Source organism: Oxyura jamaicensis, chromosome 15, assembly GCF_011077185.1.
Source record: "Oxyura jamaicensis isolate SHBP4307 breed ruddy duck chromosome 15, BPBGC_Ojam_1.0, whole genome shotgun sequence".
Lineage (NCBI taxonomy): Eukaryota > Metazoa > Chordata > Aves > Anseriformes > Anatidae > Oxyura > Oxyura jamaicensis.
The window spans coordinates 13596312-13608660 of NC_048907.1; the positions used below are offsets into that span (position 1 = coordinate 13596312).

Genomic DNA, 12349 nt, shown 5'->3' on the forward strand with positions numbered 1-12349 from the left:
CTCTAACCCCTTAATCCATTAAATATTATCCAAATACAGGAATGTAAAACTTATTTTATATAGTATATTCTGTGTTCAGGGATATGAACTGCTGTAAGCAGATTTGAACAGAGAATGGTTAAATGAAGGGAGAACACAAAAAAGTAGACATCAACTAAATAGTCCAGATCCTATTTGAGAACACCCTACAAACCAAGAGAGAAGAAATAAATCTCAAATCTTTAGTCTTTTTCTCCCCATCAGTTTCACAAAAACTGGCACAACACAAGGTTTGTTTAGTTGTGCTAGTCCTTCCACTTTGAAATGAACCCTGTTTCCTCCTATACTTTGTTCGCATGTGTGCAGCTTGAAAGCTGGGACTCCAGGAGAGCAGGAAAATGGATCTTCTGCTGAAGTCACGGAGCAGCAGGATCTGTGAGAAAATAGTCCTGAAGTACTATAGTGAGTGGTTGGCTTCCATAACACTTTCAGAAATACAAAATTTGCACTCTACAGGTACCTGCAGGGAGGCTGTAGCGAGGTGGCGGTTGGTCTATTCTCCCACGTGCCTGGTGACAGGATGAGGTTGCTAAAGGTGACAGGATGCTAAAGTTGCGCCAGGGGAGGTTTAGGTTGGATATTAGGAAGAAGTTCTTTACTGAACGGGTTGTTAGTCACTGGAATGGGCTGCCCAGGGAAGTGGTTGAGTCACCATCCCTGGAGGTCTTTAAAAGACGTTTAGATGTAGAGCTTAGGGATATGGTTTAGTGGAAGATTTGTTAGCGTTAGGTCAGAGGTTGGACTCGGTGATCTTGGAGGTCTCTTCCAACCTAGACTATTCTGTGATTCTGTGATTCTGTGAAAATCACTGCAAAGCTTACAAGAAACAGGAGTACAATTGGACCAATGTTCTTTCCCACACCTGAGAAATCAGAGGTAGAACCACTCTCAGCAGAGAGAGTAAAAAGCAGTGATCTTACAAGGTGAAGCAATAGTCACTAGCATCACATGCTTTTTTATTTTTTTATTTTTTATCAGTACTGTGGAATTTCTTGTCCCTTTGTACAAATTTCCCATCCAAGGAGAGTCAGGAATTTTGCAAGTAGCAGCTACCACAGTCACCCTTTGAATTCAGCTGGATAATGTTCTCTGTGCCTGCACTGCAACAACAAAAATCAAACTCCACTTCCAAACTGCACACAATATAACAATAGTATTGAGTTCTCCAATCTGTGACAAAATCATCTGATTTTTGTTGTTGTTGTTTCTTTCTATTCATAGAAATAACAGGGTACTTATTAGACACTTGTCATGAATGTGGTGTAAAATCCTTGTAGCTAACTCTCAGAGTTGTTGAGCACCCATAGCTACAGCTGACTTCATTTGAAACTGCAATGATCCACAGACTTGGAATTAAGGTTCTTACTCAATACATTAGGCAAATACTCAAAGTGCAGAATACAGTTTGTCCTTAGTCCTTAGTCACATCATCTTTTAGTCCAAACAAAAATACAGTAACAAAGATGTGAAGGGTCTTAAAAAAGAAAATACAGGGAAAATGATTACTGAAAGGACGTGCCCAATTGTTTTCCATGAGTACAATCTCATTACTACTATGTAGATCACAGCTTGCTTATAGTGGTTGCATCTTCTGGTCTGTAGCTGAGTAAAAGAGTAAAATCTTATTTCAATTCGGAATGGTGTATTCTTCCCAGGTGGTATTTTCCATTACTATTTTTATTGTACAAGGTTCAAAGATCAGCTGTACACAAATGTTATAGACCACTGCCTACGTTCTCCAACCCATTTGAAACCCTCTTCTTTCTAATTACTCATTTCATTAAAATGACTAAATTAAAGTTCACAGAAGTGTTTCTAAGTATACTTAACTTAAAATTTGTTCTTTCTAGTTTAGCCATGCTGTAGGCTAAGAAAAATTGGGCAGCTCAAATACCGAAGAAAGATGAAGGAAATACCGCTTGCTCTGAGATACAGAATGTTATGTTTCTTACCAGATACCACCATATACACCACACAAGATCCTACATAAGATAGCCTGGCACTGGCAGTACCAGGCATACTGACAGCCCAGTTACTATGGGTACAGCAACAGAAGACCACAGAAGCCAAAAATATTACCAAGACTCTTGTCAGGATGTCTAATATTCACAAAGAAATAAAGCCAAGAACAGCATATGCTTGCTCCTAACTATGCACAGCCCTCTGAACAGATAGACAGCTACACTAATGGCATGTAGTCCTGCCCAAGGGCATAAACTATGAGCCGACAAAAGAATTCAGTCTTGAAGACCTTGGAGATACCTGTTACAGTCTGAGAACCAACATGTTTCTAAGGTTTGTAAGGCTTCTAAGCAGTTTAATTTCCACTAAAACTGCAGAAGGAGGCAGGAAAAGGATGTACAGATCAAACCATGCAAAATCTCAGTTTATTCTTGATACGCATTCACACTGTGATGAGCGCTGCATTTAGCTTTTCCCTTGGGGCATCAACAACAAAGCCTCATTGGCCCATCTCAAACTAGGGATTTTAAAGCTTCCTACAGCATTTGCAGACCTGCTGAGCTCTTTCGAAAACCCATGTATGGTTTTTCAAGAGGATTGCTGCCTGAATTGTTTTTCCCTTTCACTGCCTGACAAGTGGTCCAGATTAAGGCTTGAGTGCTTCCTGCAACTACGGAATGCCTGCAAAACTAAAACACATCTTAAACAGGGTGAGTACTAGGTCAAGTCTATCTGCTGTAACAACTGTCTGAGCTGAACAGAGTTTAGAACAAAATCTGGAGCACAGATCTCTTTCTATAAACAAACTATAAACATTGTCGGAGAGCAACCAAAGAAGTCTCTTAAAATCTTATATGTACCAGCAAACATATAAATCAGGCCTGTTATGTGGCAGGTCAAACGAATAACTATTATTGCCCTTTTTTTTTTGGCATTGCTATTATTTAAAATGTCTCTCTTCTGAAATGAGGAGAAACACTTCATTCCCAGGCACAGAAGGACAGCTTCAGAGATAAATATGTTTCTGACTCACCCAAATCAAAGCTGACCCTGTGGTTGAAGTTGTTGATTAGAACAAAAAAAAAAAAAAAAAGAAGTAAAAGAAAACTGTTCCCCTTCACCATAAGCAGAAAATAAACTTCTGAAAATATAGTGTAGAAAAGGAAAGAAAAAGCTCACCCCCAACCAGCTCTTTCAGGATCTTATCATTAATGTAACATTTAACAGGCAGCCGTCTCAAGCGTGAACCAGCCAGTCTCCCTCTTGAAAAGTCTTTCTGCTTAGCCAAGCTTAGAAAATCTTTTCATGATAAATATTACACAAAGCAAAGCGTAAATTCAGTAAAAAGTCAGAAGGATGCAGCATGTAACCAGACTATATGGGATGTTAAAAGACAGTCTTCCCTTATGCTTACCTACGTAACTCATGCCCAAGGTCTGATCCAAGGTCCACTGAAGCCAGCCAAGTGCACCAGTTGCACGTCTGCAAGAGGGAAAGTTGGTGATGAATATCAGAGAAAGGTCCCTGCCGATGGGATTCCCTAGATTCCACATCAGGGAAGGACGCCCAGGTGATGTTAATGCATCCCACCTCAGCTTCTGGCAAAAACACTTTTAGAGAATTCATTCCTTGCCCTGTCTAACTGGAAACCCTACCAGATAAATGTGGGAGATGGAAAAAATTCTTTTTCCAGAGAAGGAGTCCCTTTTGTTATGTGGAAGACATTCTACCCAAAATGGATGCAATTCATACAGCTGCTCAAATGAAATAACTGCATTTTGAATTGTTTGCATTAGGCCCTATTCTTTATTACACGTACTTAGAAAAAAAGTTAAAAGAAAATTTTTCAGGTCAAACTCAAGGACTTAAAAATGAAAAATGCCAGGAGATGAGCCGCTCATGGAGCAGTATTAGCCTCCTGCTGTTTATACATTATGGAAGAATTCTTAGTTACATAATTATGTTCTTTTTTTCCCAGAGAATTCATGCCTCATTCAGCACATGGAGACAGACCGGTGACATTCAATGCTTCCCATTATCTCCGGTGTTCAGTGGGTAACTCCCTGCTTTATGCACAGCACACTAAGTGGCCTTGAGACAGAATTACTAATTTCCTAGTGGAGATTTCTGAAGCACTTATCACTAAAGTATCAGTATTTTAAAAATATGACTTATGCTTTCAGGCTCTGTGAAGACAAATGACAGCATTATTGCCACTTCGTTTGCCAGAATTTTTCAACACAGAAACGCAACAAATATTTCTTTCATCTTACTTTCAGAAATGACTGAGGCACTTGGCTGAGATCACACATTTCAGGACAAACACACAGCTTGGCAGAACTACGAGCAACTGAAAGGTGTCTCAGAATAGGAAGCACTGGGCAACTTGCTTAACAAAGAGTGCAACTGGCTCCATTTGCTCTTTTGTGCAGGAAATGTAAGCTTCCTCTTGGGAAAAAAAAAAAAAAAAAAAAAAAAAAGAGGATAATGGTCGTGCCCTTTCCTCCTAGTCCAAAGAATTTATGAGCTCAGACAAATAAAATATATGGTTTATTGGAAGTCAGAGAGACATTATTCATTATAGCAGCACTATAATAGACTTTCCCTGAAAAGTGGTTTTCAGGAAAGAATTTGAGATATCCATCATATCAGGCACATGCAAGAAAGTATACATGCCTTATTCAAACACTACTGGATTAAATGTAATTCTTCTGATGAATGTTGAATCTAGCCCAGAGGGAACAGATACAAGAGATAATGGATGCGAGTATGATGGGGTGATGTTGGGTGAAAGATACTTCGGGGAAGGTGGCCAAATTAATTTGTAGTAATTATGCATTTATAGCCTGGTATAAGTAGAAATGGAACTTCACAGGGACAAATGTGATATATCTGCTTTACTCTGTAATATGGATTCAGAAGGGCAGATCCAGTAGTGCTGTTTTAGGGGAATGAATGAAAACAGATCAGATAAAATAGACACTTCCAATTACATTATCCTGTTTCTGTAGCTTGTATTTTAAAAATATCTACACCCTTTACTTGCAGAACATTTCCATGAACTGCACTGAAATTCTCAACTCAACTTTCTCATCCCATTTTATACCTAAATCAGCTATGGCAAGTAAGCAGAAGTCTGGACTAATGATAGAAGTTAGCCTCATGGACCTTATTACCAAGACTCAACACTTCATGTGCTTTGCCCTTCTACTATAGGACTGATCATTTGCAAATTTTGGCTCCAGGGTTTGGCTTTCCCTTTTGGCCTGTCTAGAAACTTTTTTTTTTTTTTTTTTTTTTTCTTCCTCGATGCACACAGCTGGTAGCCCTAGCTGCTACATAGGTGGCTAAAGCCAAGCTTCCATGTCTGGACCGGCAGCTCCTTCAGCTGCTCTGTGTATGTAGGAAGGTTCCTTGGGCCTTCTAATTATTCTGCCCAAGGTGATTTGCACTGACACCCAGGGAATTAAAGTGCTCAAACCTTAATTGTTTTTGGTTTCCATGGTCAAGCCTCACTATCAACTTAAGGAAAAAGGCTGAAGGCTGACTGTGCTGTGGAGACCAAGCTTTCAATATCTGTAAAAGAGGGTAAAATACATTGGATGTTTTCTCCCTTTGCCACACACGCACACCAAGCAACATGGTTTTACATGAACCTCCACTGCACAACTCAGCCAAGCACATTAAGCTATCAGCACATCATCAAACCATCACAAACACTTCCTGCCTTCCTTTTCCCTGCTTCTTGTTATTTACCCTTTGCCAGGCAGCAGCAACCGCAATCTGCAGCTTAACAGCTTGCACTACACTGAAAAGAAACCCCTGCACAAAGAAATGTAACCACAAAATTATGTCACTCAGTAGCAATTAGCTTTGTTTTCAATATACACACACTTTGGGGCTAGGGAGGAATTAAAATGTAATGGCAATTGTGCAGGGAAGCAGGTGAGTGACTCTGTGGCTTATGGCAGATCTATCACTTCTCTTGGGATGGATAAAGTCTGTATTTCACCAGAGCCATTGCAAGTCCAAGTGCTTTGGCATGCAGGGGAAAGCAATGATTTGTATCTGATCTGAAACCACAGAACAAACAGGAGCAACGTTAGAGACTTTTGCCCTCATGCAGTGACTGACATGATTTTTTGAACAGCTATTACATGTCTGAAAATTGACATATTGCTGGTAGCAGCACATAAGGCACCCCCTTTCAAAGCTGTTACTCAGCAATCAGTGTCCAATCCTTAATGTTTTCTTTTGTTAAAAAAAAAATCACAAAAACTAAAGTAAACCACAGTCTGGTTCTGTGCCAACAATATTAACCAGCTTCTTTTAGAGCCTTTGAAGTTAGCAGGGGGCATCCAATCTTGTGGTGCAAGTAAAGAATGATACTTTAAGCGATTCCTTTTCATCCTTTTAACTTAATGAAAGATTAATAGCCTTGTTATTTTTGTTTCTGCTTTATTTTTTATATTCAGAAAAAAAGCAGGTTTTTTGGCACTTGTTGAAACTGAAATGCTGCCTATAATGATTTTATGGATCAGTGAAGCACTGAGTTGTTTGTTGTTTGTTTTTTCTTTTTGCCCTGTCTGTGAATCCTGTTTAACAACGCCGAGCACAAAGGCAGTTACATACTGTAAATCCCCCCAAACAGCCATGCATGTACTTTTGGGAAGTAGGTGGCAGAAGGTGGGAGCACGCTTTTAGAGTGCACTGTCCTAAAAGAAAAAGCAGGGAGGGGAGAGGAGGTTAGCAAATCTTTTCAGCCGAAGAGCTGTGGATTAGTTATAAAAATGTAATCCACTTCCCAGCTGAAGAAAGCAGCTTTATGTCGCTGCTGGCTGTGAAGATACAATGTGGGTTTTATAACCATTTATTTATATATTTTCAACCAAAGCCAACAAGCCAGAATTCCTGGCTTGTCATTGCCTTTCAGGACATAGAGGATAGGTAGCTTTTATTTTGCCTTTCTGTTTGCCTTCTGGGGTGCAGGAGGGCTGTAGATTTCACCTAAAACATTGTTGCAGCCATTTATTCTCTCTGCTTCTGTATTCTTAGTTTTGGGTCCACATTGTGTAGTTTCTGTATTACCACTGTACAAACAGCACATTAAACCACAGGAGAAGCACAGTGTAACGTCATGTAGCCCACACAAGTTTCGTTGTGCCAGCCAAGGGTCCAGCCAGGCACTTTCCTAGAGCTTGCACAGTGTGGTGGTTTTACCATGCTAGGCAGTTGAACACCACAACCACTCTCTCACTCCCCCTCCTCAGATGAGGAGGGGAAGAAGTAAAGGAAAGAACAACTCATGGGTTGAGATAAGGATAATTTAAAGAGAAAAAAAAAATATTATTAAGGAAATATTATTATTAATTAAACAATTCAACTAAAGGGAAAAAAGGGAAGGAGGAAGAGGAAGGGGGAAAGGGAATAACAAAACAAAACAAGTAAAGGCTATGTGGAAGTGCAGAGGAAAGAAATTACTCTCTACTTCCCACAAATGAGCGATGCTTGACCACGTCCTTGAAGCAGGGCCTCAACGCATGTAGCCAGTGTTCGGGAGGAGGACAGACGTTTTCACAACAAGAGCCCACCCCTCCCCTCTTCTTCCTTTTTCCACCTTTTATTGCTGAGTGTGACCCCACATGGTATGGAATATCCCTTTGGTTGGTTTAGGTCAGCTGCCTTGCTGATGTTTCTTTCTCGCTTGTTGCCCACCCCCTAGGAGGGTCAGAGAGAGTCCTGATGCTGTGCCAGCACTTCTCAGCAGCAGACACAACACCGGTGTGATACCACTGCTGTTCTAGCTACAAGTGCAGAGTGCAGCACTGTATGGGCTGCTGCAGGGAAAGTTAACATCCCAGCCAGACCCAGTACATACAGTAACTGCACTCAGAAGCGTAGTTGCGATTTTCAGTACCACACCACACACCTTAGTTTTTTTTTTCATGGGTAGGATGAATAAAAGGTGGCCCATGACAAGTGAGAGACCTGATAGCATTCTAAATAAACCTATTATAATCACTTCTTATAAAGTGTTTATTAACTTTGGATCTTGTATTCCAAAGCTCTTTATCCATAATAAGTCATGGGTAGAGTGTGCACATTCACTCCAGCTTATGTAAACCAGAAGATTAAGGCATATTTTTGCTTTTATTTTATGTCATTTGTGTTTTACTTGCACCCCTAAGGGCAAGGCAGCTTTACCCCAAGTGGACATTTCGATTACACTATAAATAAATGACTGTCTAAGAATCACACATAGACTTGCAATGGAGCCAAGACCTGATTTCAGATCTCCCATCTCCAAAGGCCAGCTTTTACCCCATTATTCAACATGAAGTGTTAAGTTTCATTCACAATTTCACATTATAGCTAACAGGATCTCTGCAGCCTCTAACAGCCAGTATTTACACTATTGCTAATTTTTGTAATAAGTCTTTGCTCTGTGAGCTGTTTCTCCTGTTTAACATGCTACTAAATTTTGCATCTGATGTCCACTTTAATTCTTTGGGTAACTGCAAAAAAAGAGTGAATCAAATATGATAATACAACTACTACAAGCAGTGAGTGAACTCCTTTCATCATAAATTTTTCCTCAGCATCTGACAGAGAAGAAGGTTGGGACATGGAATTTCAAAGGGGAAAAAATACTAAGCATTGTGATGTGTGTTAGCAAAGAGATTGTAGAAATGCAGTAGTGGGTATCATGTGCACAACGTAACTGAACTTGCAATCCAAGTTCTTTACATGAACAAGCCCAAAGGTTGGCAGTTCCACCAAGGCAGCCTACCTCCCTGACATGTAACCGTTCTGACAGGCAGAGTATTACATGCTTTAAAAGTTGTCTTCATCATAATTCAGAGGAAGGATGGTCCCACTGTACAAAATAAAACACATCACTGCTCTTGATATCTAGTCTGTTTCAAATGAGAAATCACAGTAGTGTAATACTGTAAAAATTAAACAGAATTTTTCTGCTATTATACCAAACAGCCTACTTAATAAATTGGTAATGAAAAAGAATAATTTATTATAGCTTGTGAATTTTGACAGTTCTAAAAAGACGTTCTTAGAGTTTCCCCAAAGGGAGAAGAAGAATATTTCTTCCTTAACACACTGGCGTTAGATGTAATTTCTCTGTCTGTAGAATTTTGCTCCTGCCTGGTAGAAGGGATTAGGTTTTTTTCTTACATCATAACCTATTTTAAGCAATTATAATCTGTGAGTAATAAATCATTTTCATTCACCTCTCATGGGGAGAGAAACGATGTGAGAGAGCATTCCAGAGTTTTAATTTGTATCAATGTTTGCACTACTATTAAACGAATTAAATGGGTTCTACAAGTGTTCTCTCACATATCTGCAATAAATTATGGAGCATCTCAACCTAAGACAGTTAATTGTCTCTTTTACCAGCTTGTTTTGTTTTGTTTATTTTTTAAACTGGATAGCACAAACAGCTACAAAACACAATGAAAAACTGAAAAGACTCATGGGTATTGCAAAATAGGACATAACTTCAATCATTATAAACACTGCATACTCATTTGAATTGCAAGGACTTGCAGAGACCCAGGTTGTGCCTCAGAAGCAGTGTGACCTCTGTGAGTACTGACAGCAGTACAAGAACTTCCAAGACAGAAAATTCCTGAAATGAAACACTGGCCCTGGCAAAGTCAAATGGGATTTTATATCCATGGTTTATTCCTTGCTTATATTCTGATGGCATGGCATTATTATTATGATGGTATATCTTTTAAATGGCAAGAAGGAATAACTAAATTAATGTAACAACTTATGAAGGTAGAACTGGGGTAAAATATACCTTAAGGGAAATAAAGATTTGAAATTACATTCCACACTTCCCTGTTATTTTTTGAAGGAACCCAAAACACATCAAGAGGGTTTGTATAAGAGCTCCAAAATTGTACTCAGAACATTTTCCAAGACAACTGGACTCATCTGGATCCCTTACAAGGATTCTGCAATTCTTCCTGCAATACAGCAAACTGTCTTATTTCCCTTCTTTTACTCACTTTACAATGTAGACCTTCTATTTTGCCCTCACCAAACAATGAAATAAAAATCCATTCTTTTTACATTATCATTAAACCAAATAAATCAATTAACATATTTTAAGAAGTGAAAACCTAGCACTAAAGTCCTCATGCTTAAATTAAAAAAAAAAGAAAAAAAAAAAGAAAAAAAAAAAGGCTTCTCTTGTTTATGTCTGTCTTTGCCCTTTGAAATGATTCATCTCTGAAGAAGGAACAATCAGACAGAGAATGAAGCTGCTAACCTTACTTCCATTTGCAGTCCCAAACATCTATTTTTTCAACTGTTCAGAACTACTTTGCAGCAAATTGTAATCACTATGTAAAGGGATCACTTTTGAGCAGCTGAACAGTTTCTTTTCAAGTTTGTTTTAGCCTATGACTTGATATTGAAGGTTTTTGCTTGTTTATTGGATTTTCTTTATCTGCTACTGAAACCCAAATCTTTATACTGAATATACTTTGTACAGGAAAATAAACTCATTCCATTTCAGAACAACTATTTCAAATGGTTAGTCTGACGTAGATCTACTTAATCGTAATACAATTTACATGCACACTAACCTAAAGCAAAACCCATTTTAAAGATCATCACACTTAATTACACTAAAATTCACAACTTTCCATGCCAATTTTAAGTTTTAAAAGTAGCAGCAGACATGAACTAGCAAAGGAAAAGGAAGGAAGGAAGGAAGGAAGGAAGGAAGGAAGGAAGGAAGGAAGGAAGGAAGGAAGGAAGGGAGGGAGGGAGGGAGGGAGGGAGGGAGGGAGGGAGGGAGGGAGGGAAGGAGGGAAGGAGGGAAGGAAGGCAGGCAGGAAGGCAGGCAGGAAGGCAGGCAGGAAGGAAGGAAGCTGACAGCAAATAACAATTTTCCCTGCTTTTCAACAGGACAGTTTAACTCACATGGAGTCCTATGCTGCTGGAGCCAGTACCTGAACAACTTTTTTAAGTTGCTTAGATATTTCTACAGTTCATTTCCACGTGCAATGTCTTCTGAATGACTTGAGGTTGCATGAAAACACCTTAGAAAGATCCAGGTGTTCAAGGATGCCCTCCTATTAAGGAAATCCTGCAATTGACACTTTATTGAACATCAGTTTCAGTTTCTGCCTTGTTACACTAGTTTGGGATTTGCACATTGCTATTAATTGGATAAGAACTTTAAAACAAAAAAATCAACACTTTTTATGGTCTAACAAGAAGGCTATTTGAAACAGAATTAAGCACGGATAGAAGAGAACTGTTTGACAATGCATTATTCTTCCAGTTTCAAAGGAAATGACATGGTCATTTGGATACACAGCAAACATCTATACATGAATGACAAGAGAATTGGTGATTTTTTTGTTTTGGTTTGGTTTTGCTTATTAGTTAAACCAAATGTGGGGCTGCCTTGCAAACAGATACATATTCCCAAAGACGGAGATGGTATTTGGCTCCATTTCAATGCCACGTTGCTGTGGAAATACCTCTTCAATTAGTTATTTTTTAGCATCAAATTGACAACAACCTAAGGATGCAAGAGAGCAGGGATATAAGATATCAGAAAAAAAAAATGTGATACCAAGGACATAAAGACATAATGATGTAGCATATGATTTAATTAAGAGCAGCTGATCCACATCCAGGCAGATTCATGGAGCCATCATGAATGTTCTTAATAATGCAATTCCATCCAGACTGTGCTATTAGATTGGTAGAGATTGTACCCCCAGAGCATCTGCAGGCTTTGATTTGGATCCAGGGAATTGCTTAACAGCTGGAAAATTTTAAAAGCTGAATGGGAATTTTGTGTTATGTAATTTTCTCATCTTGATGAATGGGGGAGTTGGACATGTGACTTTCATTAGCACTGATGGAAGTTACTCTTCCATTAGGAAGGGAGAAAGCACCCCCAAGATCTCGATTTGCACTAGCTTGAGCCTATTATCTATGTGCATGCTACAAAGAACAGTAATAAGTTCAGCGCTGGCATGAAGTCTCATGTAATGACCTAAGATTTTTAAGCATGCATGCAATTTAGGCAGCAACAGAATTAAATATAAATTATTTAATGTAATCAGCATAGATACCAACACTTAACAAAGCTGCCTTAACTGCCTCTTTTGTTAGTTGTTAATTGTTTGAGCTGAAAGCTTCATTACTGTATATCTGACAGCCATATACAGCCATTATGTGAGATCAAATGTTTCAGTCTTTTAAAAGGGTGGACTTAAGGAAAATCTTCAAGTTGTTCTTCTAACTATATACTTTTTTTTTTTTTTTTTTTTTTCCTGAGGTGTTCATAATATTT

The 12349-nt window shown here is 38.8% G+C and overlaps 1 long non-coding RNA gene across 1 annotated transcript in view; it reads right to left on the minus strand.

The window, feature by feature from the left end:
- Positions 1 to 2274: 2274 nt before the first annotated feature.
- The window catches only part of LOC118174991, a 99400-nt gene continuing 89325 nt past the window's right edge, over positions 2275 to 12349 (minus strand). Inside the window, exons 3-4 of the long non-coding RNA XR_004754838.1 lie at positions 3416 to 3483; positions 2275 to 2682 (exon numbers count right to left, since the gene is read on the minus strand). This is a non-coding gene — a long non-coding RNA (uncharacterized LOC118174991). The remainder of the gene's footprint in view (positions 2683 to 3415; positions 3484 to 12349) is intronic.